At 40.7% G+C, this 27,770-nt stretch overlaps 1 long non-coding RNA gene, 1 other non-coding gene and 1 pseudogene across 3 annotated transcripts; 1 reads left to right on the forward strand and 2 right to left on the reverse strand.

The window, feature by feature from the left end:
- The first annotated feature begins 1,235 nt into the window (after window positions 1-1,235).
- LOC147299479 (uncharacterized) lies at window positions 1,236-20,175 on the forward strand (annotated as a pseudogene).
- Window positions 15,101-15,204, reverse strand: LOC147299480 (small nucleolar RNA R71). Its single transcript, XR_015120143.1, has one exon. It is a non-coding gene; the product is annotated as a small nucleolar RNA R71 (small nucleolar RNA).
- Window positions 20,176-25,736: 5,561 nt separating the features above from the next.
- LOC147299481 (uncharacterized) lies at window positions 25,737-27,466 on the reverse strand. 2 transcript variants are annotated; one of them, XR_015123326.1, is made up of 4 exons: window positions 27,294-27,466; window positions 27,161-27,206; window positions 26,630-26,713; window positions 25,737-26,036 (listed from the first exon to the last, which is right to left on the reverse strand). It is a non-coding gene; the product is annotated as an uncharacterized LOC147299481 (long non-coding RNA). The 2 variants fall into 2 exon arrangements; XR_015123325.1 differs by lacking the exon at window positions 25,737-26,036 and having other exon boundaries at window positions 26,182-26,713.
- Between the last annotated feature and the right edge of the window lie 304 nt (window positions 27,467-27,770).

Raw genomic sequence — 27,770 nt, forward strand, 5'->3', positions numbered from 1 at the left:
AAGGTGGCCAGTCAAGGGATGCAAACAACTAGTGACGGATTCTAATAGATAGTGGAAATTTAATATGTGCAAACATCAAACTAACCGACCAAGAGACGGATAAACGATTTGTTAGAACATGCAAATCCATTAATCGACCTACGACTAACATGCAAGATAGAATAATTAATCTACATACTTAAATAAAATAAAACAAAACAGAAACAATAAACAAAGTCCCAATTCATGCTTGCTAAAGAAAATCAGAAACGTAAAGTACACAAAGTTAAATGCATAAACGAATTGAACTCAGCAACATGAATTAAATGAAATCTAAAGGGAAACTAAATAAATTCAGAAACTTAATAAAAATATTCAGAGGCACAATCCAACAATAAAATAGAAAACTAGAACAAAAATTGAAGGAAACAAGTGGAAGGGGCTGCGGCAAGACAAGGAAGAAGAAGCACCTCGCACAAGCAATTGGCTCACGGCTATTAGTGATGAGGGGTCGTATTTTTGCAATAAGCTGTTTGAGGCCGTGATGAAGAAGTATGGAATAAGGCATAAAGTGGCCACTCCCTATCATCCGCAGACGAGTGGGCATGTAGAAATATCAAATCGTGAGATCAAGTTCATTTTGGAAAGAACGGTGCTCGCCAATAGGAAGGATTGGTCTACCAAGCTTAATGATGCATTATGGGCTTATCGCACTGCGTACAAGACGCCCATTGGAATGTCTCCATTTCGACTGATCTATGGGAAAGCTTGTCATTTACCAGTTGAGCTGGAGCATAAGGCATATTGAGCGATTAAGAAGTTCAATTTTGATATTCATGCCGCTGGTGAGAAAAGGAAGTTGCAACTTAGTGAGCTGGAAGAAATACGACATTTCGCATATGAGAATGCTAAGTTGTACAAGGAAAGGACCAAGAGGTACCATGATAAGAAGCTACGTCCAAGAGAATTCTTTGTTGGCGGGAAGGTGTTATTATATGATACAAGATTACGTCTCTTCCCAGGCAAGTTGCGTTCAAGATGGACCGGACCTTATGAGGTGGTTTGAGTGTTTCCCTATGGTACAGTTGAACTCAAGAATCCGAAGAATGGGAACACATTTAAGGTTAACGGTCATCGTGTGAAGCCTTTCCTTGAACCTGATTTTGAGCTGAACCAAGAGAAAATTGATTTCTAGTACAAGACTAGGTCTGGCTGAAGACGTGAAATTTAGCGCTTCTTGGGAGGCAACCCAAGGGATGGATGACGACGAGGAGGTGATTTGGTACTTGTGCATGGGCGAGCTGTTTGCACACCAGCCAAGGTACATTTTCACCCTCTTTTCGCTCATTTAAGTAGATTTGTTTTATTGTTTTTCCCTTCCTCTGTTCATTATAATGTGCATTACATCTGTCTTTCATTTAAACATTGAGGACAATGTTTCTTTTAAGTTTGGGGGTGGGGAATGCATTGCATTTTTGGTTTAAAAAAAAAAAAAATTTGAGTCTTTTTGTTTATTTTGTTGTTTTGAGTCCCCAACTGATTGATTTTATTATGCATGTCTAGCTTGACTATATAGTATGAATTCTTCTATCTCTAGTATTGGTTCATAACATGCTTTACAACTCTATGAAGTGGGCCTTGTTTTCATAAACTTAAGTGATAACTTACATGACTAGAGATGCATATACTTAATAGAGTAGACTTGTATAACCTAAGTGAGCTTTTGAGCCCTGTACTTCAATTCTTGAGTGTTGACATTACTCTAAAATTTTCGTGTCATATAAAGTCGTTGTAATCTCAATATTCTTTCTTTTGATTAAGTACTTGGAATATAATTGTGAATCAATAAGCTAGAACTTCTCTCTTATTCTATACAAAGCATGGATATAACTACATGAATCTTAGGAAATGATATTAGGCCTTGTTTGTTTTAACCCATAGCCTAAGGCCTATCCTATGTTATAACCCTAGTCAAACATTTTGAGCCTAAGGACCTTTTCTTTGTTTACCCTTATACCAAACCCTAAGTTTGGGGGAGTTTCACTCCTCTACCTGTTTACCTTACTGATGGATTTGCATTGAGCTAATGAAGCTGAGAGGTTGAAAAGAAATGTGTGTGCATAGCTTGGAAGAGAAGGAATGGTGCTTAAGATTGTTTGTCGTTCCCTAAAAAAAAAAAAAAAAAAAAAAAAAAAAAAAAAAAGAGAAAGATTAAAGGGAAGGGACGATTGAAATGGAAAGATGTCCAAATGTGAGCTATGAGTGCAAAATTATGAAGGAATGCCTCTATTGTTGTTTGGTGCAAATCCATAGTCTGTAGCCTTTGTTATCCGTTTCATTTCAATACCCTATCCTAACCTAAGCCTCCATTACAACCCTTATTAAAGCCCTACTTGATCTTGGGAGAATTGTAGTTCATTATGTGGAGTCTAGATAAAAGGGAAGCGTATGGTTATTGATTCTGTTTCAAGTATTTTAAATCCTTTTCTTGAGATCAGTGTTTTTGTTCATGGTGCCTGTCTTTCATGATTAATAGGTGAGCTTTTTGCATTTGTTTATCATATCATCTCTCACGTATACTTGAGTGCACATATCAACCCAATTTCTGAGCGTTTTATTGTTGAGAGCATGCCCTGGTGAGAATTGGAGTTGATGCTATTTTGGATATGCTGATTTAGTCTTGTTTGTCTAAACATATGAGTCTGTGATAAGGTTGGTCTATATTTTTCATGGAGGAGTAAGGTATGTTAATTGAAACATTATTAGAGGTCGAAGAATGAATTTTATATGTATCTTGCTTGATTATGCTATTTATGGCTGTGCTTATGAAATCATGTGTTGGGATGTTTTGAGTCTGTCTTGAGTCTTTTCTTTATTCTTTTTGCTCGAGGACTAGCAAAATCTAAGTTTGGGGGTGTGTTGAGTGCTCATTTTACACTATTTTATGATACTAACTCCCTAACTCAGAGTACAAGAACTCGATATTTTGTGTGTTGTTAGTTTGTTTTTGCTTTTATAGGATAAAATGAGCAAAGAAGAGAAAAGAATCCAAAAGGACCATTTTTAGACATTTCCTAGTCAAACTAGGAAAACGAGAGAAATCCTGGTCCAACCAGGAAAAGTGCAGAAATCCTAGTCGAATGAGGATTCCTAGTCACACTAGGAAACATCAAGTCCAGAACCATCATTGCGGAGCCAGAAATGAGAAATCCTGATTGAAACAGGAAATCCTGGTTGAACTAGGAAACCTAACCCAACTAGGGAAAGGAGTCCTAACGACACTAGGAGACCCCAGGGGCAATATGGTCATTACGAGAAGTCGAAATGGATAAGGAATCCTTCATTTACAAGAAATCCTAGTAACACTAGGAAATGTTGGTCAAAGTCAACTCTACAAAATCAAGGTTCCAGAAGCTTCTAGAAGGTGGTGGACATCCATGGGAATAAATGGAGGGAAGAAATGAATTCGAATTCAAATGAAAATGAGGGACAAAATGGGAAGTCAAAGTGAATGGTCAAGGGTCAACAATGAAAAGTCAACAAGTCAAATGGGCCATGGGCCTGTACAATGCCGAATTCTGAAGGAGCCATGCATACATGCATGCACCAGCCCAAGAGGAACTCCATGCGCCAGCCCAAGCCTATCAGCCATGCGCGAAACCCTAGAGGGCTGGTGTGTGTCACTTAAGCCCAAGCTAAAGCCCTTGCCGCAAGCCCAATACCTCTCCTAACCCTAGCTGCTGCCGCACCCTCTCTTCTCCTTGCCTCCCAAGGATTTCTCTCCCACTCCCCTCTATAAATACATCTTTAAGAATCAGAAAAGGGGTTCTGTTCTGAAGTTTTGTTCTCTTCTCTTTTAATTTTCGCAACCCTAGCAGCCATCCTCTATCATATTTTTCTTGTGCCGCAGCCACCATCTCCCTTCCCTTTATTTTTCTTTCTTTTCTTTTGTGGCCGAACCCCAGCAGCCCCCTTCTATTGTGTTTTCTTTTATTTTGTGCCGAACTGAAGAAGGAGGATCAAGTGAAGCCGCAGCCACCACCACCAAGTTGCGCCACCTCCAGCAGCCACGCCATCACCACCTTGCTGCTACTTTGCCGAGCACCTCAGCCTCCTTGCCGTGGAGCCCAAGGCCGAGCAGCCCCATTGCACACCACCATTGCAGCCGCACCTCCACCTTGCTGCCCCGGCTTGATCTCTCTTCCTTTTATTTTTATTTCCATTATTTTAATTATGCATTGTTTAATTGTGGATTTAATTATGCATAGTTAAATATTGGGCTAGGGCTAGGATGAAGCCCTAGCATTGCTGTTTACTTTCACTATGGATTATTAATATTTTGATTGTTTATATGTTGACAAATCTTGGATCTCTGTTTAAATTGACTCTATTTGTTTTGCATCTTTGACTGATCACCTTAGGTTGCATGCATCTAGATTTATGTTGTGAAACTAAACAAGCTCGAAAGGATGATAGTTTCAATAGGCAACAAGTGGGTATCCTAAGATAATATTCATGAGAAAAGAGATCATAGAGGACATAGGGTACATTAATTTGGAGCTATGCGCTATGTGTTTGTCACTCTCACATATCGTAACGACTCTTGCATGGGTAACAGCTGCCTTAGCTTAGAACTAGGGAACATGCAAGTTAACTGGCTAAGGAAGGCCCAAGAAGCTCTTAGTTTATGCACAGTAAGGGGAGTAATTGCTAAAAGTGACTAGCTAAACCTTTTAGTAGACGAACTTTGTCAACATGTTTACTTATTGATTGTTAATACCCATAGTGAAGTGAATGGTATGCTAGTGTGATGAGTGTGCATTTTGCATCACTTTATGATACTAATTCCTTAACCTAGAGTGTTAGAACTCGATATTTTGTGTTTCTTGTCTTGTTTTTGTATTTTCAGGTCAAATGAAGCAGAAATGAGAAAAAGAAGCAAATGGAGCCATTTTAGGACATTTCCTGGTCAAACCAGGAAAACGAGTGAAATCCTGGTCAAACCAGGAAAAGTGCAGAAATCCTAGTCACACTAGGAAACATCAATTCCAGAACCATCATTGCGGAGCCAGAAATGTGAAATCCTGATTCGAACAGGAAATCCTGGTTGAACTAGGAAACCTAACCCAACTAGGGAAATGATTCCTAATGACACTAGGAGACCCTAGGGGCAATATGGTCATTACGAGAAGTCGAAATGGATAAGGAATCTCTCATTTTCAAGGAATCATAGTTGCACCAGGAAATGTTGGTCAAAGTCAAGGTTCCAGAAGCTTCCAGAAGATGGTGGACATCCATGGAAATGAATGGAGGGAAGAAATGAATTTGAATTCAAATGGAAATGAGGGACAAAATGGGAAGTCAAAAGTCGAGGGCCTATGGGCCCTAGGGATGCCGAACCAAGATGGGCCATGCATGCACATGCATGGGCCCAAACCCTAGCAACCCAAAGCCCATGCGTAAGGAGCAAGATGGCAGCCCATGCATGCGCATGCATGCCATGCAAACCCTAGCAGCCAAGGAGCCCATACGCAAACCCAAGTTGGAAGCCCATGGAGTGAAACCCTAGCCCATCTTGTGCAAGCCACTTCAGCCCAACACATGTGAGCCCAAAGCACATCAAGGTCCAAGACCAGCAGCCCATGCGCAAGGGAAGGGGGCCTAGCTGACTTGCATGCGCCACTTAAGCCCAAGAGGACAAGCCCTTGTCGCAAGCCCATTGCACCCTAACCTTAGCTGCTGCCGCAAGTCACCTTCTCCTTGCCTCTCAAGGATTGCACCTCTATAAATATATCATGTACTTCAGAACCCTAGATTTTTACCTCCTGCTAGTTTATTTTTCAGTTTTAGGATTTTATTTTCAGAAGTTAGAGAAAGTGAGAGAGAGCCGAATTCAGAGGGATTTAGAGAGAGAAGGTGGCATGACAAGTGAGAGAGAGAAGGACCAGCCTGCTGCCACAAGCCCTAGCTCACCTTGCCGTGAGTTCCTCCTGCTTGCTAGGTGCCTCCTTCTTCCTCTCTCCTTGCCGCAGCCACCCTAGTGTTTGCATCTCTGATTTTGTTTCTTTTTCCTTCTAGTTTTCTATTTTATTGTTGGTTTATGCTACTGAAATTAATTAGTTTATGATTCTGATCTTATTTAGTGCATGGTTCTGATTTCATTTAATTTATGCAATTTAATTTAGTTGTTTAGTTTATGCCTTTAAGTTTGTTCACTTTGTGTGTCTGATTTTCTTTTGCAAGCATGAATTGGGACTTTGTTTATTATTTCTGTTTTGTTTTATTTTATTTAAGTATGTAGGTTAATTATTCTATCTTGCATGTTAGTCATAGGTCGATTAATGGATTTGCATGTTCTAACAAATCGTTTATCTGTCTCTTGGTCTGTTAGTTTGATGTTTGCATGTATTAAATTTCCACTATCTATTAGAACCCGTCACTAGTTGTTTGCATCCTTTGACTGGCCACCTTAGAGTAATTGCATCTAGTTTATTTGTTAGGTTTAGCTGTGAAAGTCAAAGACATTAATCCACAAGTAACAAGGGAATAAGGGATTATTCTTGGTAGTGGGGTTGGGCGACCTCTATAAGGAAATAGTCAAAGCTTATATGATGTGCATGTTTGACGTTCTCATAAACTTAACGACTCCTGCATGGGTAACAGCTGCCTTAGCTTGAACTAGGGAACATGTAGGTTAACTGGCTAAGGAAGGCCCAAGAAGCTCTTAGTTTATGCATTAGGAGAACAATTGCGAGAAAGTAACTAGCCAAACCTTTTTAGCAGTCAAACTTTAATATGTTGTGTTCAAATTAACTGTCATTAGCCTTGGATGATAATTGCATGCTTATCTGATTTGAAACCGAAAACTTAACATTGCAAGATAGAATAAAGGTTGTGTGCGTGTGGTGATGTCTGCGTGTGTTCCATCTTTCCAAAATCCCCCATTTAGTTCTTCTATTGATTAATTGAATTGATTTGTTGTGTATTAACCATTCCCTGTGGGATCGACCTCGTGCTTGTACGCTTTGCTACTGATGCGATTCGTGCACTTGCGAGTAAACTTAGAATGAGATAATTGTTTGTTTTGTTCTAAGAAAACACAATCAACATAGTGGTGGATTCTGACCCCTAGTGTTCTTTATTATTGTTTTACCCGAAATCTTTCAGTTGTCATTTTAAAGTTTGTTATTTCTCTGTTTGTTTAGTTTAGCCTTAAAAACCAATAAAAACCCCCCCCATTTGCGTGTTTGAGTTAGAGTTGAGTTAATTGAATTTAATTGAGTTAACCTAGAGCTCAGGAAAGGTTATTTAATTTGCTCTAGGAAAACATACAACATGGGCTCACTTGTGTTGGGCTGAAGTGGCTTGCACAAGATGGGCTAGGGTTTCACTCCATGGGCTTCCAACTTGGGCTTGCGTATGGGCTCCTTGGCTGCTAGGGTTTGCATGGCATGCATGCGCATGCATGGGCTGCCATCTTGCTCCTTACGCATGGACTTTGGGCTGCTAGGGTTTGGGCCCATGCATGTGCATGCATGGCCCATCTTGGTTCGGCACCCCTAGGGCCCATGGCCCTTGACTTTTGACTTCCCATTTTGCCCCTCATTTCCATTTGAATTCAAATTCATTTCTTCCCTCCATTCATTTCCATGGATGTCCACCACCTTCTAGAAACTTCTGGAACCTTGACTTTGTAGAGTTGACTTTGACCAACATTTCCTGGTGCAACTAGGATTCCTTGAAAATGAGAGATTCCTTATCCATTTCGACTTCTCGTAATGACCATATTGCCCCTGGGGTCTCCTAGTGTCATTAGGACTCCTTTCCCTAGTTAGGTTAGGTTTCCTAGTTCAACCAGGATTTCCTGTTCGATTCAGGATTTCACATTTCTGGCTCTGCAATGATGGTTCTGGACTTGATGTTTCCTAGTGTGACTAGGAATCCTCATTCGACTAGGATTTCTGCACTTTTCCTGGTTTGACCAGTAAATGTCCCAAAATGGCTCTATTTGCTTCTTTTTCTCATTTCTCCTTCATTTGACCTGAAAACACAAAAACAAAACAAGAAACACAAAATATCGAGTTCTAACACTCTAGGTTAAGGAATTAGTATCATAAAGTGATGCAAAATGCACACTCATCACACCCCCAAACTTAGATTTTGCTAGTCCTCGAGCAAATAAAGGAAAGAAAAGACTCAAGACTGACTCCAACATCCCAACAACTGAATTCATGCGCACAACTATTAATCACATAGGAAAGCAAGGTATATAAATTGTATTCTCCAAATTCTAATAATATTTCAAATAACATACCTCGGTCCTCTATTGTCATATAGGCCATCCTTGACACAAATCCAAGTATTAGACAAACAAGACTAAATATATACATACATAATAGATTCAACTCCAATCCTCACTATGACATACTCTCAATGATAAACACTCAAGAATTGGGTTGATATGTGCACTCAAAAGTATATGTGAGAGGAAATATGTAACAAAAACAATTAGCTCACATATGTACATGAAATAAAGGCACATTTTAGAAAGAAATACTGATCTCATGGAAGGAACCCAAATGCTTGAAATAGAATCAATGACCACAGGCTCCCTTCTTAAATAGACTCCACATAAGTATAATACACACCTCTTGAGATCAGCTAGGACTTTTAATAGGGTTATAATGAAAGCTTAGGCTAGGATAGGGTATTGAAATGAAAAGGAAACACAAAGGGCTAAATTCATGGAATTGCAAGTATTACTAGAACATTCTGTGGTACACTTGCTTCTTTGCACTTCATAGCTTAATTTGAGCTCTTTTTGCTCACTTTTTCTTTTGAAACCGTCCCATCTCTTTTCTTTGATTTCTCTTCTTTTTCTTTTCTTTGGGCACGGCATACATACTTTTCTGACACATTTTTGTATAAGCTATGCATTTTCACTTCTTTTTCACCTCAATCAACATATAAACAACTTGCAATACCATAAAAAGGGTAAAACGGGTAAAAGGGGTGTCACACCCCCAAACTTAGGGTTTGGTATGGGGTAACAAAGAAAATGGCTTAAAATGCTCAAAATGGGTAACTAAGGATAAAACATGTAATGGGTAGGCTTTCAGGCTATGGGGTACACAAACAGGGCCTAAATTCATTTCTCAAGAGTTATGCATATACCACATGCTTTGTGTACACAAGAAAAGAGTTCTAGCTCATTGATTCAAGATTATGCATATTCCAAGCAAATGACCAAATAAAAGACAATGAGATCAAAACAACGACTTATATGACAATGATAGAATCAGAGTGGCGCGCAACACTCAAGAATTGAAGAACAGGGCTCAAAAGCTCACTTAGGTCATGCAAGTCTACTCTATTATGCATATAATCATTAGTAATGCTAATCACAACCTAAATTCATATCAACAAGGCCAAATGACATAGAATTGCAAGATATGTTATGGAACACTATTAGAATGAAAAGAACACCAAATATACACACAATACTAAAACATGCTCATAACAATCATGCACACTCAAATCAATTGGTTGGGGACTCAAAACGACCTGAAACAACCAAAATGACTCAAAAACTTTTTGTTTTTAAAACAATGTCGCACACTTCAAAAGAATCACATCCATCACTAAGGTGAATGAGATCTAATGAAAACGTGCATTTTGATGTGGGTTTTGACACCCTAAGTTTAAAAACAAAAGAAAAAGTTTTTTCCTAACCTAAAAACACCTAAAAACACTAAAAACGAAATTTTTTTTTTTCTTTTTCTAAAAACACTCAAAAACACTTAAAACACCCTAAACACTTGTTCTAACCTAAAAACACTAACAAGTGACAAATGCCTTTCCCCCCACACTTAAATGATACATTGCCCTCAATGTATATGAAATAAATGCAAGAATGAACAATTTAAGCGAAACAGGAAATTGCACATATCTAAAACCAAATAAACACACCAAAATGAAAAATTGTCTTATGAAGCGAAATAAAGAAACTGTTTACTTGCGTACGCAAGCGTGGACACTCCAAGGGTAGGCGCGGCCTCCTTGGTCCTCGATGACTCCTCCTCCATTATTCGAAACAAAAAAAACTTGGGTTGCCTCCCAATAAGCGCTTGTTTTTCTGTCTTCAGCCTGACATTGCCTTCTCCTTTACTTGCGTCCTTTCCTCTTCTTCTTGCCACTGCTACTCTCGGCACTCCCTAAGAACGCACTGAAAAAGCTCTCCATTTCTGACTTCTCCTCTCCATAAAAAGTGATCTCCTCGCTTTGTGGCATCTCGGAAGTGAGACAATACACCTCTTGCTTGGTGTAGTGCCGAATCTTCATGGTACTCTCCATTGCTTTGTACTCCATGTTAGAGGTGCACAAAAAATGGTCTCCCAAGAATAATCGAAACGTCGCCCGGAAGTCTCGGCACATCTAGCACTATGAAATCAGAGGGAATTAGTAATTTATGACATTTAACCAAAACATCCACAAGCATACCACGGGCTTCCTCGACTGAAGAGTTGGCGAAGCGAATGTTCAAATCAAACGGTTGCAAATCAGCCTCCACAAATCCAAGCCTCTTGAACACAACCAGCGGCATGACGTTGATAGCTGAGCCATTGTCAATTAAGGCATTGGCGATCTCATACTCCCCTATGCTGCATGGTATGACCAACAAGCCCGGATCCCTCTTCTTGCTTGGAAAAGATGCAAAGAGATAACCACAAATCTCCCTAGGAACGTTGTGATTATGCCCTTGCTCCTCAACCTTCTTCTCAATAGACATCAACTCCCTCATGGTTGCTGGAAACTTAGTGATGTCGATGTCCGGAATGAGGGGAATCACACGTGTATCAGCTTTCTCATCAATCATTTCCGGATCCTCCTCTTCCTCACTATCCATGATCTCAATCACCTCCTTAGTCTTGACCACTCTAACTCTCTTTCTTGGAGTAGTCCTCAAAATAGCATTTACATGCTCCTCATTCTTCGGGTTGACGATGGGCTGACTTGGCAATTTCCCCTTCGGTGCTTTGAGCAATCTGAGCAATCTTGTCCTCCAAACTAGACCGCTCGGCATTAGGGTGCATATATGGCTTGTTGTTGCTCCCACTAGCTTGCTGTCCATTGTTGTTGCTCCACCTGAAATTAGGGTTGTTCTTCCATCCAGGGTTATAAGTGTTAGAAAATGGATCATATGGCACCCTAGGATAATTCCCAACCTGATTCACGTGTTCCACATCACCTCCTTGTTCTTGCATACCCATCATCTTCTCTTGAGCCAAAGATAACTTCTGCACCATAGTCTTGATTTCCAAAATCTGTCCCTCCACGGTGTTTGGCACATCGGTCACCTCATATAACCCTCTCTTTGGTCCTCCTCTCGAACGATTGGAATCCCACTGTTGAGAACTCAAAGAGAGTGACTCAAACAAATCTGTAGCCTCATCCTCCGTCTTTGACATAAACGCACCACCACATGCCAAATCCACCTTGGCTTGATCTCTCTCCAATAATCCCTGATAAAAACAACAAATCACATACCAAGGAGATAGGTTATGGTGTGGGCAGCTAGTAAGTAACTCATTGAATCTGTCCCAAGTCTCATGGAATGGCTCGTCTGCTTTCTGCACAAATCCAAGGATCTCCTTCCGAATCAAATTTGCCTTGGAAATGGAATAAAACTTGTTCAGGAACTTGCTCGAAAGATCATCCCATGTCGAAATGGAACCACTGGGCAGCGAATACAACCACCTCTTTGCCTTGTCCTTAAGCGCAAAAGGGAACATCCTCAAACGGTACTGATCGGCATTCAGACCCCTCAATTGTGCGGCTTCACAAACCTCGGAAAACTCCATCAAAAAGTGGATCGGATCCTCCCCATTCAGCCCATGGTAGCTCGGCAACAAGTGAATCTGGCCACTCTTGATTTCGAAATCAGTGGCTATGGTTGCATACCGAATGCAAGATGGTTGAGTGGGCAGCGAAGGTGCTGAAAAATGGCTCAGGGGCTGCGGTATCATCTCGTTTGTCTCAGCCATGTCGACACTCTCAGTCTCTTCACTACGCGAATCTGATGCACTAGGTTGCGGGCTGACTTGTGATGTACCTAAAGTTTCGCTCTTGAGCCTCTCCAACCTTGCAACAAGTTCAGGGTTCATAAACACACCTAATCAAGAGAAAAACACACAATCAGTAGAAAGAATGCATATAAAGGCATGGCATTTATTAAAAACTAAAAATTAACCCAAATTGAAATCTAACTAATATAACCTAATTCTAATGACTAATTAAACCAATTCATTGATATTAGACACCATTCCCCGGCAACGGCGCCAAAAAATTGTTGAATGTTTTCTTAGAACAAAATAAACATCTATTTCATTCCAAGTATACTCGCAAGTGCACGAATCGCATCAGTAGCAAAGCGTACAAGCACGAGGTTGATCCCACAGGGAATGGTTAATACACAACAAATCAATTCAATTAATCAATAGAATAACTAAATGGGGGGTTTTGGAAGATGGAAACACACGCACACATCACCACACGCACACACCCTTTATTCTATCTTGCAATGTGTTAGGTCTTTAAATGTTTGCATTTTAGGCCCTCTATCTTCACGTATTTAGTACTTAGTCCCTATATTTTATGTTATTTATTTGTGTTTTTCTCTTTTGTAGGTGGAAAGCCCATAGGAATTAAATGGATGCAAATCAGCCCATTTTGAGCTTAAATGAATATTTGCTGTTTAAATGGAAGCCCAAGATCAAGACAGGGTCCAAGAGCATGAAGAAATGGAAGCCCAGCCCAAACCACATAGGAAGTGGCGTGGTTGCTAGAAGAAAAGGGCTGGCCGCACCTTGCAAGGCTTTCCTTTCCTAATTGGGCTCTTAAAAATCAGATTTGATATAACCTGATTTATTTCATTTTAATTCCTAATTTATTGGAGGCCCATTAGGGGAGGAAATCAGCTACATGCAAGCCCATAGGGGTCAGCTACACCATGCGCAAGAGAGGGAAACCCTAGGGCCTTGCGCAAGTCACTTAAGCCCAAGAAGCCAAGCCCATGCCGCATCTTCCTAGCTTGGAAACCCTAGCTGGCCGCACATCCTTCCTTCCCAAAACCCTAGCTGCTGCACACCCTTATATATACATCTCTTTCTATCATTTTAGGGGTTCAGACACTTGGAAAAAATCAGAAAATAGAGAGAGAGAGGCTGCTGGAGGCGTGAGCTCTCCTTTGGGGTGTTTTCTCTTCTTCTTTTCTTTTCTTGTAATTGTTAGATGAAAAACATGATTTCGTGGCTGTTCTTGTTTTCTAGCATGAACTAATCACGTTTTCTAGGGCCTAGGATTCAGCCCTAGGCCGAATATTCAATGGATTGGTGATGTAGTTGCTGTTTATTTAATTCCATGGATTTGATGATTTTGATTTCACTTTTATCATTGTTCTCTATGTGTTTATAATCTTTGATTGATCACCTAGGGTTATTGCATCTAGAATTTAATCAAATTAGGGTGAGGACAACCAATCAGCCCCTAATACAAGTGATAAACAACTTAGGATTTAGTAATTGGCTGAATTCTAATTGTGTGAAATCAATACTAATGCACCTAAGGTAGACGCCATGCCTTAGGGTTTTATTTGCATTCATAATCTCATTTGGGTGTTAATGGACCTTGCTGCGTTCTTAGGTAGATGCCATGCCTAGGTTGCATTTACGGTACCAAACTAGGGTAGACGCCATGCACTAGTTTGTACATTTGGGGAATCATGCATTTCATGCTATGCCATAGGTGAATATGCGAATGCATTCATCAATAGGAATTAAAGGTTTTAGAAATTGCACCATGACATTGGATATGAGGTCTAGTGGTAAAGTCCTAGAGTCCTAGTATCATCTACCAATCTATTCTCACAAGATAACTTGCTGTTTTCATACTCTTTGCTAGTTGCGCATTTTAGTCTTTAAAGTTAGGTTTAAATTGCTGTTTTCAAGACATACAAACTCCCTCTCATTCGTGTGTGTGTGCGTGTGTTTCAGTTCAAGTGAGCAGCTGCCCTTGGCGTGACAACTTGGGCAGCCACTCGTGTCTTGTCTCCTTGTTTCTTTTTAGCATACGGATTATCATTTAAAGATCAATAATAGTCCTCGTGGGATCGACCTTGCTTGCCATCTATATTATATATAGATTCGTGCACTGCGAGTATTTAAATTTAAAACGAACAGTTTTTGGCACCGTTGCCGGGGACTAGATTTGCTCTTTGTGACAATATTAGTGCGTTCTTTTAGTGTTTTTATTTAGTGATTATTTGCTTTTTTCTTTTTCTTAATTTGTTTTCCCTTTGTCCTTGTTCGTGTGCCGTGAGTCATAGTTGTAGGATTGTGTTTAGTTTTTCGTTTTTAACTTGTTTTAGTTTTCTGATTTTCATATTTATTTAATTACATAGTTTATTTATTTCAAAAAAAAAAAAAAAAAATCCGAAAATTACTTTTCTCTTGTTGTTCAATTGAGGTTCTAACGTGTTTGTCTCTTATTTTGTAGGTACTTGTGCATGTCCCAGCCAGATCCTAACAAGTCAATTGAGGACACTTATTTGGATGAGAGATTAGCCGAAATCAGATTGTTTTGTGAAAGGAGTAAGGCAGAACTAGTTCGAGCAGCAACACGTCTACCTTTGCCATCCCCTACACCGTCTCCTACATCTTCATCAAACTCTCACCAATTTGAAAAAGCTATGGCCGAGGAAGACAACGTGGAACACATGGGAGATCTAGACATCCCGACCATCCCTGCTTCCCCTTCGAGCATTGCCTTGCCACATGCTGCAAGAAATTATGAGCTCAAATCTTCTCACTTTAATATGCTACCCTCTTTTCATGGTTTACCTAGTGAAGATCCGCTAACTCACCTTAAAGATATATTTAATGCTGTGAGCTTTTTGCCCTTGACAGGTGTGAATGAGAATCAACTCAAGATGAGGGTGTTTCCTTACACTTTGAAGGATAAAGCTAAGTTTTGGCTGAATTCTTTGAAACCTGGATCACTGAGGACTTGGGATGAAATTGAGAAGAAGTTCCTAGAAAAGTTCTTTTCATCTCAAAAGACGGATATGCTGCGAGATGAGATTATGCAGTTTTCTCAACAAGATGAGTCATTCTCAGAGGCTTGGGAGCGTTTTAATACATTGCTACTTCAATGTCCACATCATGGACTTCCTTTGAACTTATTGATGCGCATATTTTATAAAGGACTAACCCTTGCGAGTAGGAATGCTGTGATTAATTTTTCAGGTGGTTCTATCAGGAATAAGACAGCTCAGGAAGCCTCTGACCTCTATGAAGAGATGGCAAGAGAAACAATGCATTCAGATACTAGAGGTAAGTGCGCTGGTGTTAATGAGGTCAATACTTCTAATAATCTTGCATCTAATGCGCAGATCGCTCGGCTGGAACGCAAGATGGATGTCATACTTGCCCTAAATCAGAAAGCTCCATCATTGGAGGTTTGCGCCATTTGTGCTACACCTGGACATGAAACGATTTCTTGCCCTCATGGTGCCGATTTCCCTGAGTTTGTGCAAGAACAGGCCAACATGCTGAACTCATATAATCAGAAGCCCAGGAATGATCCATTCTCTCCTACTTACAACCCAGGGTGGCGGAATCATCCCAATTTCAGGTGGAGTAATAACCAGAATCAGCAGCAGCCTCAAGGTTCATTTCCACAACATCAGGCACATCAGGGCTATCAACAACAACAGCCTCAGAAGAAGTCCTTGGAAGATTTGATTGCATCTATGGCTCAGAGCACACAGTCTTTCATTCAGAAGTCAGAGACACATATGCAGAAGACTGATAGGGCCATTGCGAATCTTGAGCAACAAATGGGCCAGTTAGCTACCGCACTGAATCAAAGAGAGCCAGGGAGACTTCCAGGGCAAGTGATCATTATCCCCAAGAACAATGAGCAGGTGAATGCAATTACTCTCAGAGGGGGTAAGATAGTTGGGAAAGAGGAGAAAAAAATTGTGGAGGAAGGTGTCGAGTCAGAAGATGCACCTGAGATCATAGCCGAACCTGTTAAGGGTACCTTAGACTCTTATGTGCCATCTTCAGGCAACCATGTGGTAGTTCCCAAGGGTTTTCCCTTACCTCAGGTACAATCTGACCCTTCTAAGTTGATTTCTATACATGCTCCTTTTCCTAGCAGGTTACATAAGGCTAAGAAAGAGGACCCTCTGAAGGGTGTTATGGAGATATTCAGGAAGGTGGAGATCAATATTCCCCTTCTAGATGCGATTAAGCAAGTGCCAAGATATGCAAAGTTCCTCAAGGACTTGTGCACAAACAAGAGAAGGTTCAAAGAGTTCGAGACAGTGAAGGTCTCAGAGGAGGTTTCAGCAGTGCTTCAGAGGAAGCTACCTCCCAAGCTCAAGGACCCAGGCAGCTTCACTATCCCTTGTATCATTGGGGATTGTAGGTTTGAGAAAGCTCTCCTTGATTTAGGTGCCTCTGTGAATTTAATGCCATTTTCTATGTATGAGACTCTGAATTTAGGTGAGCTGAAGGCGACCTCTGTGAGTATCCAGTTAGCTGATAGATCAGTTAAGTACCCCAGAGGAATTTTGGAAGATGTACTTGTGAGAGTAGATGGATTGATATTGCCGGCTGATTTCCTAGTTTTGGAAATGGAGGCCGTACCTATGTATGAGGCACAATTACCCTTGATACTTGGTCGTCCCTTTATGGCCACTGCAGGTACAAAAATTGATGTTCAACAGGGTACACTAACTATGAATGTGCAGGGACAGACCATTGAGTTCAGAGTGTTTGAGGCACTCAAACTACCCAGTGATGAGCACGAGTGCTTTAGGGTGGATGTTATGGATTTGGTTTGTCAACAGGTGTTTAATGTGACTTGTAGCAGTGATCCGTTGGATAGAGCTTTGATTCATAGCCCTATGGCTGTGCATGAGGATGAGCAGGTTGAGAACATTTTGGCTCACTTAGAGGGCGTACCCCGCTGTTCAGGTATGTATATTTCTACTTTTGAGCCTTTACCTGTTTCTGATACAAAACTTGTACCCTCTGTGTTGCAGGCACCTAAGCTAGAGTTGAAGGATTTGCCTGAGCATCTGAAGTATGCTTATTTGGGTGAGGGAAGCACATTACCGGTGATCATTGCTTCCAACCTCAATGCAGAGGAAGAAGAGAAATTGTTGAGAGTGCTGAGAGAGCACAAAACAGCAATTGGGTGGAGTATTGCAGATATCAAGGGAATCAGTCCCTCGAGGTGTATGCACAGGATATTGTTGGAGGATGGAGCTAAGCCGACTAGAGAGGCTCAGCGTAGACTCAACCCAGTGATGAAGGAAGTTGTGCTGAAGGAGGTGCTGAAGTTGCTAGATGTGGGTATTATTTATCCCATATCAGATAGCAAATGGGTGAGTCCGGTGCAGGTGGTTCCTAAGAAGTCTGGTGTCACAGTGGTCAGAAATGATGCAAATGAGCTGGTGCCAACTCGAGTACAGACAGGGTGGCGTGTCTGCATAGACTACAGGAAACTTAACTTAGGTACTCGGAAAGACCATTTCCCATTACCTTTTATTGATCAGATGTTGGAACGTCTTGCAGATCATAGCCATTATTGCTTTCTAGATGGGTATTCAGGCTACAACCAGATAGCTATAGCCCCAGAGGATCAGGAGAAGACGACATTTACCTGTCCCTATGGCACTTTTGCCTACAGGCGCATGCCCTTTGGCTTGTGCAATGCTCCAGGTACTTTTCAGCGATGCATGATGAGCATTTTTTCGGATATGGTGGAGAATATAATAGAGGTATTTATGGATGACTTTAGTGTATTTGGTTCTTCTTATGATAAATGCCTACATAATCTTGCTTTGGTTTTAGAAAGATGCCAGGAATGCAATTTGGTTTTGAATTGGGAGAAGTGCCATTTTATGGTACAACAAGGTATTGTTCTTGGCCATGTCATATCCAGTAGAGGGATAGAGGTGGATAAGGCCAAGGTTGATCTGGTAAGTAATCTTCCACCACCTTTGACAGTTAAAGATGTGAGATCGTTTCTTGGTCATGCAGGTTTTTACAGGCGGTTCATTAAGGATTTTTCCCAGATAGCACGGCCTTTGAGTAGATTGTTGGCCAAGGAGGTGCCGTTTGAATTCAATGAGGAGTGTCTAGCCGCATTTAACAGATTGAAGACTCTTCTCACATCAGCTCCAGTCATTATGCCTCCTGATTGGAGTTTGCCATTTGAGCTGATGTGCGATGCTTCTGATTATGCTGTGGGAGCTGTGTTAGGGCAGAGAGTGAACAAGATATCACATGTTATCTACTATGCCAGTCGGACTCTCAACGATGCCCAGCTGAATTATTCCACCACAGAGAAGGAGCTTTTGGCTGTCATTTTTGCTTTAGAAAAATTCAGGTCATATCTGATTGGAACTAAAGTGATTGTATTTTCTGATCATGCAGCGCTTAGGTACCTTCTACAGAAGAAAGATGCGAAGCCCAGGCTGATTAGATGGATTTTGTTGCTCCAGGAGTTTGACCTAGAGATCAAAGATAAGAAGGGCTCAGAGAATGTGGTGGCGGATCACCTTAGTCGATTGGTGCACAGTTCTACTACAGAGGAGGACATCCTCCCTCTGAATGAGCGATTCCCAGATGAGCAGTTGTTCTCATTGTCTGTTTATGTTCCTTGGTACTCTGATATTGTTAATTATATTGTTACAGGAGAACTTCCAGGTGATACACAGAGAGCTCAGAAGGAGAAGCTCATCAGCACGGCTAAGTACTATATATGGGATGATCCATATCTATTTAAGTGGTGCCCCGACCAGATCATCAGAAGGTGTGTGCCAGAATCTGAGTTTTAGTCTATACTAACTTTTTGCCATTCTGATGCATGTGGAGGACATGGTGGAGCAAAGAAGACGGCTCTAAAAGTGTTGCAGTGTGGTTTTTACTGGCCTAGTTTGTTCAAGGATGCTTATACATTCTGCACCACTTGTGATAAGTGCCAAAAGTTGGGTAACATTTCTTCACGAAATCAAATGCCTCTTAACCCCATTCTTATTGTTGAGATTTTTGATGTCTGGGGCATTGATTTCATGGGCCCATTTCCGTCTTCCAAGGGTTATTTGTATATCTTGCTTGCAGTTGATTATGTGTCGAAATGGGTGGAAGCAATTCCATCCAAGACTAATGATTCTAGAGTTGTCCTCAGATTTCTTAAGGATCATATTTTTGCAAGATTTGGCACTCCCAAAGCTATTATTAGTGATGGAGGATCTCACTTCAACAACAGGTTATTTGCGGCCTTGCTGAGCAAATATGGCATCAAGTATAAGGTTTCTACACCTTATCACCCCCAGACAAGTGGACAGGCTGAGATCTGTAATAGGGAAATTAAGCAAATTTTGGAGAAGACTGTGAGCCCCTCCCTGAAAGATTGGTCAGATCGCCTCTTAGATGCTCTATGGGCTTATCGTATAGCGTATAAGACTCCCATTGGTATGTCCCCGTACAGGTTGGTTTTTGGTAAACCATGTCATTTACCTGTAATAGGGAAATTAAGCAAATTTTGGAGAAGACTGTGAGCCCCTCCCTGAAAGATTGGTCAGATCGCCTCTTAGATGCTCTATGGGCTTATCGTATAGCGTATAAGACTCCCATTGGTATGTCCCCGTACAGGTTGGTTTTTGGTAAACCATGTCATTTACCTGTTGAATTAGAGCATAAAGCATATTGGGCTATTAAACATTTCAATTTTAAGATGAATGAGGCAGGTGACCATAGGAAGCTACAATTGAGTGAGTTGGAAGAACTCAGGAATGAGGCTTATGAGAGTTCTAGGATTTACAAAGACAAGACTAAGGCCTACCATGACAAGGCCATTTTGAGAAAACATTTCGAAGTGGGTCAGAAAGTCTTGCTTTACAATTCTCGCCTCAGACTCTTTCCAGGTAAACTTCGTTCTCGATGGTATGGTCCATTTACTGTTACTAATGTTTACCCTCATGGTGCAGTCGAGGTCTGCAATACAAAGACAAAGAATACATTCAAGGTGAATGGCCATCAACTTAAGCCTTACTTGGAGGCTAATATGGAGCGTTCGGAGGAGAACATGCTCTTGGAGGATCCTGTTCCATTAGCGTGATGTACTGCCAAGTCTGGCTGAAGACTCTAAACTTAGCGCTGATTGGGAGGCAACCCAACATTTGGAGAGAAGAAACATTGCCCTATGGCTGTTTGCATGGATATCAGGGAGTTCTTAACCTTGTGCTTTCCTTTAGTTTTTTTTTGTTGGTTGTGGTCTGTTTTTAGGTCATTAGAGTATTTGTCTTCCTAACTTGAATGATTCATTGCATGCTTAGTTCGAAACATTGAGGACAATGTTTCATTTAAGTTTGGGGGAAGAGTTTTAGGTTTAGGTTTTGAGATTTTCGTTCAAATTTTTGAAAAATACCAAAAATATTTTTGTTTTTATGACCTTTAGGTTCCTGTCCACCACTATGATGAATTGCAAATGCTTTGATCTTGCATACTTTGGTCGAATTGATGAAACCAGTTCTTTTGATTACTCTTTTGACATATAACTCATTTTGAGCATATTTGAGCTATCTTTGTGTGAATTACAATGCCGGTATAGTTTAGACTGAAAATGATTGCATGCTTGTATGATCTAGGCTTCTAGTGAACTTATATACCCCTTGTGAGATTCGAGCTTTAATTCTTCTGTTTTGAGGGTTATATGCTAATACTCCATACGTTCATTGAATATCTAGAGTTTGCATGATCTCATTATCTTTCACTTGATCAAATGCTTGAAATGTGCATCATTTTAAATCAAATGATAGAACTTCCATCTCAATTTAATTGAAGCATGTTGTAACTACATGGAACCTAGGAAATGATTTAGGCCTTCTTTGTCTCGTTTGCGCCATTCTAGCCATCCTTTTTGTGTTCATTTATACCCCTAGTTGCCTTGTTGAGCCTTGTCAGCCTTTTTGTTTCTTAACCATGTTACCCGTGCCCGCCCCTAGTTTGGGGGAAGTACCCTTCCATTGTGTGTATCTACCCATACTTAAGGGATTGTAGAGAACTGGTTTAGGATAATTGTTCATTTGTGTGCAAGGCTTGGGAATAATGTGAAAAAGAAAAGAAAAGGACTTGAATATGTTGCCGTGCCCAAAAGGAAATAGAAAAGAAAAAAAAAAAAAAAAAAAAAAAAAAGTGAAAAGGGTAGGCATGTGTATCACAAGTGTGCAAATTCAAGAATGCAAGCCTTGTTGCCAAAGTGTATAAGAATGAAATGACAACGTAAAACCTGATTCTCTATGGTTCACTTAAGTCTTTGTGTTTTCCATACCTTTCTTGTTAAAACCCTTCACCGTTAGCCCCATTACAACCCATATGTAAAAGTCCTATATGATTTTAGGTGAAGTGTAGTCTTAATGTGGAGATTAGATGAGATGGAAGCATATTGTATTTTGATTTGATTTCTGGTATTTGGTATCTTTCATGAGATCATTATTCTTTCACTTGTGCTTTCATTCTTACATATATGTGAGTAATTTGAATTTGTATGCATAAAATCGCTCACATATGCCTTTTGAGGGAATCACTATTTAACCAATATCTCAGTGCTTTATTTGTGAGTGACTATCTTTGTGAGAATTGAAGTGACACTAGTCGCTTGTGATTACTCAAGTTGCTTGAAAGTTCAGATTGAAAACTATGTTGATATTGTCTTACGCACATGATGCTTTAATCTTGTTGACTGTGAGTTAGTGTTGGCATTTGGTAATCTCTGGAACTAGTGTGAAATCTATTTGACTGAGTTATGAATGATCAAGCATACCTGAGATTTTTGGTGGACGGTTAGGTTGTTTTTGGAGTCTTAGTGTAGTTTTGTTTTGTTTTGCTAGGGACTAGCAAAGGTTAAGTTTGGGGGAATTTGTTAGGTCTTTAAATGTTTGCATTTTAGGCCCTCTATCTTCACGTATTTAGTACTTAGTCCCTATATTTTATGTTATTTATTTGTGTTTTTCTCTTTTGTAGGTGGAAAGCCCATAGGAATTAAATGGATGCAAATCAGCCCATTTTGAGCTTAAATGAATATTTGCTGTTTAAATGGAAGCCCAAGATCAAGACAGGGTCCAAGAGCATGAAGAAATGGAAGCCCAGCCCAAACCACATAGGAAGTGGCATGGTTGCTAGAAGAAAAGGGCTGGCCGCACCTTGCAAGGCTTTCCTTTCCTAATTGGGCTCTTAAAAATCAGATTTGATATAACCTGATTTATTTCATTTTAATTCCTAATTTATTGGAGGCCCATTAGGGGAGGAAATCAGCTACATGCAAGCCCATAGGGGTCAGCTACACCATGCGCAAGAGAGGGAAACCCTAGGGCCTTGCGCAAGTCACTTAAGCCCAAGAAGCCAAGCCCATGCCGCATCTTCCTAGCTTGGAAACCCTAGCTGGCCGCACATCCTTCCTTCCCAAAACCCTAGCTGCTGCACACCCTTATATATACATCTCTTTCTATCATTTTAGGGGTTCAGACACTTGGAAAAAATCAGAAAATAGAGAGAGAGAGGCTGCTGGAGGCGTGAGCTCTCCTTTGGGGTGTTTTCTCTTCTTCTTTTCTTTTCTTGTAATTGTTAGATGAAAAACATGATTTCGTGGCTGTTCTTGTTTTCTAGCATGAACTAATCACGTTTTCTAGGGCCTAGGATTCAGCCCTAGGCCGAATATTCAATGGATTGGTGATGTAGTTGCTGTTTATTTAATTCCATGGATTTGATGATTTTGATTTCACTTTTATCATTGTTCTCTATGTGTTTATAATCTTTGATTGATCACCTAGGGTTATTGCATCTAGAATTTAATCAAATTAGGGTGAGGACAACCAATCAGCCCCTAATACAAGTGATAAACAACTTAGGATTTAGTAATTGGCTGAATTCTAATTGTGTGAAATCAATACTAATGCACCTAAGGTAGACGCCATGCCTTAGGGTTTTATTTGCATTCATAATCTCATTTGGGTGTTAATGGACCTTGCTGCGTTCTTAGGTAGATGCCATGCCTAGGTTGCATTTAGGGTACCAAACTAGGGTAGACGCCATGCACTAGTTTGTACATTTGGGGAATCATGCATTTCATGCTATGTCATAGGTGAATATGCGAATGCATTCATCAATAGGAATTAAAGGTTTCAGAAATTGCACCATGACATTGGATATGAGGTCTAGTGGTAAAGTCCTAGAGTCCTAGTATCATCTACCAATCTATTCTCACAAGATAACTTGCTGTTTTCATACTCTTTGCTAGTTGCGCATTTTAGTCTTTAAAGTTAGGTTTAAATTGCTGTTTTCAAGACATACAAACTCCCTCTCATTCGTGTGTGTGTGCGTGTGTTTCAGTTCAAGTGCGTGTCTTGTCTCCTTGTTTCTTTTTAGCATACGGATTATCATTTAAAGATCAATAATAGTCCTCGTGGGATCGACCTTGCTTGCCATCTATATTATATATAGATTCGTGCACTGCGAGTATTTAAATTTAAAACGAACACAATGTTAAGTTTTCGGTTTCAAATCAGATAAGCATGCAATAACCATCCAAGGCTAATGACAGTTAATTTGAACACAACATATTAAAGTTTGACTGCTAAAAAGGTTTGGCTAGTTACTTTCTCGCAATTGTTCTCCTAATGCATAAACTAAGAGCTTCTTGGGCCTTCCTTAGCCAGTTAACCTACATGTTCCCTAGTTCAAGCTAAAGCAGCTGTTACCCATGCAGGAGTCATTAAGTTTTATGAGAACGTCAAACATGCACAACATATATGCTTTGACTATTTCCTTATAGAGGTCGCCCAACCCCACTACCAAGAATAATCCCTTATTCCCTTGTTACTTGTGGTTTAGTGTCTTTGACTATTTCACAGCTAAACCTAACAAATAAACTAGATGCAATTACTCTAAGGTGGCCAGTCAAAGGATGCAAACAACTAGTGACGGGTTCTAATAGATAGTGGAAATTTAATACATGCAAACATCAAACTAACAGACCAAGACACGGATAAATGATTTGTTAGAACATGCAAATCCATTAATCGACCTACGACTAACATGCAAGATAGAATAACTAATCTACATTCTTAAATCAAATAAAACAAAATAGAAACAATAAACAAATTCCCAATTCATGCTTGCAAAAGAAATCAGAAACACAAAGTAAACAAACTTAAAAACATAAACTAACAACTAAATTAAATTGCATAAACTAACTGAAATCCGAACCATGCACTAAATAAAATCAGAATCATAAACTAATTAATTTCAGTAGCATAAACCAACATTAAAATAGAAAACTAGAAGGAAAAAGAAACAAAATCAGAGATGCAAACACTAGGGTGGCTGCGGCAAGGAGAGAGGAAGAAGGAGGCACCTAGCAAGCAGGAGGAACTCACAGCAAGGTGAGCTAGGGCTTGCGGCAGCAGGCTGGTCCTTCTCTCTCTCACTTGTCACGCCACCTTCTCTCTCTAAATCCCTCTGAATTCAGCTCTCTCTCACTCTCTCTAACTTCTGAAAATAAAAACCTAAAACTGAAAATAAAACTAGCAGGAGATAAAAGTGTCTAGGGTTCTGAAGTACATGATATATTTATAGAGGTGCAATCCTTGAGAGGCAAGGAGAAGGTGACTTGCGGCAGCAGCTAGGGTTAGGGTGCAATGGGCTTGCGGCAAGGGCTTGTCCTCTTGGGCTTAAGTGGCGCATGCAAGTCAGCTAGGCCCCCCTCCCTTGCGCATGGGCTGCTGGTCTTGGACCTTGATGTGCTTTGGGCTCACATGTGATGGGCTGAAGTGGCTTGCACAAGATGGGCTAGGGTTTCACTCCATGGGCTTCCAACTTGGGCTTGCATCTTGGGCTTGCGTATGGGCTCCTTGGCTGCTAGGGTTTGCATGGCATGCATGCGCATGCATGGGCTGCCATCTTGCTCCTTACGCATGGACTTTGGGCTGCTAGGGTTTAGGCCCATGCATGTGCATGCATGGCCCATCTTGGTTCGGCATCCCTAGGGCCCATGGCCCTTGACTTTTGACTTCCCATTTTGCCCCTCATTTCCATTTGAATTCAAATTCATTTCTTCCCTCCATTCATTTCCATGGATGTCCACCACCTTCTAGAAACTTCTGGAACCTTGACTTTGTAGAGTTGACTTTGACCAACATTTCCTGGTGCAACTAGGATTCCTTGAAAATGAGAGATTCCTTATCCATTTTGACTTTGACCTCATCCTAACCTGAGAAAGTGCTTTCCCATGTCTGTCTTGCCATCTGGGTACGTGTTGGTGCATTCAGGACGAAATTGTACCAAATATGCACCGAAATGACATTTTTGTGTGTTCTTAACACAATATGTGGTTCAATAAGTCTAGAATGCTAATCCTAACATGAGAAAGTGCATCTACGTGTCTTTGTGCCAACCGGTCACGCTTTGGTGCATTTTGGACGAAATTGGACAAAGTATGCACCGAAATGATGTGTTTGTGCGTTCTTAGTGTCACGCCCCGAAACCCAGGTACGTAACAGAGGCACCTATCTTGAGAATACCTGAGACTACAACAACCAATCCCCCGGTGTTATAATCCCAAATATCCGCAAAATAGGTTAAGCCTTTTGGTTTAGTAAAAATGGGTTGGATCAGAGTGCTTGAGTTTGCAGCGGAAAGTTTATTCAGAAATAATTAATTCATAATTAAACCAACCCTCGGAGCTACTATTGTTTAGAGTAACTTCAAAGAAACTGTTTATATAGACTCGATAATTCAAAAGTAGACAACCCAAGGACTCAGTGTATATACAAGATATGACCAAGGGTATATAAAGATGGTAAAAGGACACCAAGGACCTGCCCAAGGAAAATATACTGACTAAACAGGAACACAGGAATTGACAAGCTCGAGACCGCACCACCACCCCTCAATCGAGGCCGTCAAAGTCCACACGCGCAGCACCTGAGAGGGAGAAAAACAACAATGTAGGGGTGAGCATCACATACGTTCATTGCTCCCCCTCAGGGAACTCCCTGCTAGGTTTGAAAAATAGTTTGAGGTAATTTAAAATCAAATGCACAACACAAACCAGTTGTCAAGCTTTGTAAAACGAGTAGCATGCTCATACAATTTTCAAAATACAGTTTTCCGGGCCCAAGTTCAGAATCATACCTGTTGACCAGCCGTTAGGGCTAACTACCCTCTCACAAAAGCATAACAAAGTCCTGCAGTCATTTGACTGGGACAGGGTAGCGAAAGTGGCCATTTCATGGTTATACCGCCTAGACTGGCCTCCCAAGAAGGACAATCGACCAGTCCGTCCGTACAACCCCTCATGAGGTTTTGGGGATCGAAACCCAGGGTCTACCGTAAGGGACCTTTCACTCTCAAGTCAAACACAATAACAATCTCACGAGAATATGCATAACAGTCATCATTCTCATCATCATAAAACCAAGCAGATATGCCAATCAAAAAAATGCATCTTTATCACACAGTATTTATTATATAGTACATGCAGGAAATCCACTAGTCAGAGTGTGTTGTCCCCCTACCTAGCGTCCAAAGCTTTTGCCTGTTTTCGAGTACAAATCACAATTTGCCACGTCGCAACGATCTCTTTTAGGTAACTGGAGTTCCTAGTTTGACAACAACTGGTGTTAAAAACGGTCTTCACGTAAATCGATGACCTTGTCTGTTAAGACCAGGTATAATTCAGAGGTTTGGCACTAGCGTAACTGCTAGGCTTCTCTGAATTCTTAATCCGACATGACCTTGCACCCCGAGGCAAACAGTCATGTCAGACCGTGTGGTTTCTATATCTATTTTAATTTATTGTCGAGGAGGTTGATCAGATATGAACCTACAACGTGACCAGGTCAGTGCATGGGGAAACTGAGGGAGCTCTGGCTCAGTACCCAACGCCTGTATGCTCATGGACTGACCTTAGTCATCACGTTATTTGGTTACCACTGATATGGCCTCAATATTTATTAAGTTCATTTGATAACAACAGTTAAACAGCGTTTCGTCTATAACCACAACTTAAATAACAGCAGGTTAAATAAGCTGGGTTGAGGGTATACCTGTTGAAGACTTCCCACGGGCAGAGTCTCGGTACTACTAGACTTGCTAAGTAACAAGATTAAAAGAACCTAATTAACAAGAGATTAATTTAACAAAATTTTAGCAGAAGTTCGACAGGGATCAAGAAATTACCTATGGAGCTCAGAAATGATTTTTTTAAAACTTCACCAAAACATAGCCTTCACACTACTAGAATTGAAGAGCTCGTCGCCACGATCGCGTAGGCGAAATCGGATCGTCGATCGGAGCTCCAGAACTCAAGATAAACTCAAAACAAGATTGAAGAAGAGAGAGAAAGGAAGAGAGAGGAGAGAGAAGCTCTCTCTTGGGAAGCGTGCGGCTGAATTGTGAGGAAATCAGCTGGGGTTCACGCCACTATTTATAGGGAGAGAAAGTGAGTCAACTCGGTTGACTCATCCGAGTTGACTGGGTTGACTCAAGTCAACCGTCACAAAATGGGCCAATGAGGAAGTGACACGTGGCATGTGCACTAACACTTGGCTGCACATGCAGCCATCAGATCTTGCTGCCATGCAGCGATGGACGCTCCAGATCGTGCCACGTGGCGCGATCTGGTGATTTCCTATTTTATTTTCTTTTTCCTATATT

Source organism: Dryas octopetala, chromosome 1 (assembly GCF_963921425.1).
Source record: "Dryas octopetala chromosome 1, drDryOcto1.1, whole genome shotgun sequence".
NCBI lineage: Eukaryota > Viridiplantae > Streptophyta > Magnoliopsida > Rosales > Rosaceae > Dryas > Dryas octopetala.